This window comes from Saccopteryx leptura, chromosome 4, assembly GCF_036850995.1.
Source record: "Saccopteryx leptura isolate mSacLep1 chromosome 4, mSacLep1_pri_phased_curated, whole genome shotgun sequence".
Classification (NCBI taxonomy): Eukaryota; Metazoa; Chordata; class Mammalia; order Chiroptera; family Emballonuridae; genus Saccopteryx; species Saccopteryx leptura.
This window is the reverse complement of record NC_089506.1, coordinates 30,046,222-30,047,310: the sequence shown is the minus strand read 5'-3', so window position 1 is coordinate 30,047,310 and position 1,089 is coordinate 30,046,222.

The following is a 1,089-nucleotide window of genomic DNA, read 5'->3' as shown; positions in this document are numbered from 1 at the left end:
ACTTTGAAATATCTCACTCTAAACAGATAAAATTAATTATACCTAGTGCAAGTTTCTGGCAACTGTATTATAACTCCCCATTATTTATCCAGGGCATTGAAAGTTGGAACACATCGCAGATTCTTAAATCATATCCTGAATCAGGAGGAGGGAAGGGAGAGGGAAAGAGGGTTTGCTGTCTGTGCCAGGCACTGGGTTGGGCACTGTGCCTACCTCAATCCATTTGATCCTTATAATAATCCAGCCAGGTGGGAGAAAAGGACACACATACACGTCCAAGCATGCACTAGAAACTACAGAACAAAAAGGAGAAGATCAGCAGAGGGAGAGCCTAGGACTCAGGGAAGCAGTACCTGTATGGCCTTATGGTGGGCACGAGGCAGGCTACTTATTAGTCCAATATAGTAGTGGTTCTGGAATCCCTTGGACAACTTGGCCAGGAGACTATCTAGCTTGGCACTGCCTGGCTCTACTTTATCCCCCGTGAGGATCTGAAGCTCTGGGGATGAAACCTAAGCTTGAAAGGAAACGGTAGTATTCAGGACTTTTCATTGCAAGCGACTGAAACCAAACATTAATTTATTGGGCAGAATTAACTAAAAATGCCCATGACTAGATGGCTCAGGAAATCAGGAGTCAATTTATGTCAGCCAGGATTCATTTCGTCTCCATATTTCTCAGCTCTATGTTCCTGTGTTGGCTTCATTTTTCAGGCAAGCTCTTTTGACATCACAGAAAAGATGGTCCCAGAAATTCATGTTACTTGGTCCCTTGCAATTATCTATTCCAATGGAAATAAAGCAGCTGTTTCTCAATAGTTTCAGCAAAAATGCCAAGAATGGCCGTCATGGTGACGTGACTGACCAGGCGAGGTCAGCCCTTCCCAGATTACATGAGTTTGGAATGGAAAAACAGTACGAAAAGCAGAAGAAAGGGATGCTGGGAAAGCAGACCACAGACACACATCACGATGTCACGTTGAAACCTACCAGCAAATTGTAAACTGTGAGAAACTGAGGGGTGTTAGTTATTTGTACCTGTCATCCCTTGGCAACCATAAGGCCCTTGGAAATTGTTCTACACAATGAT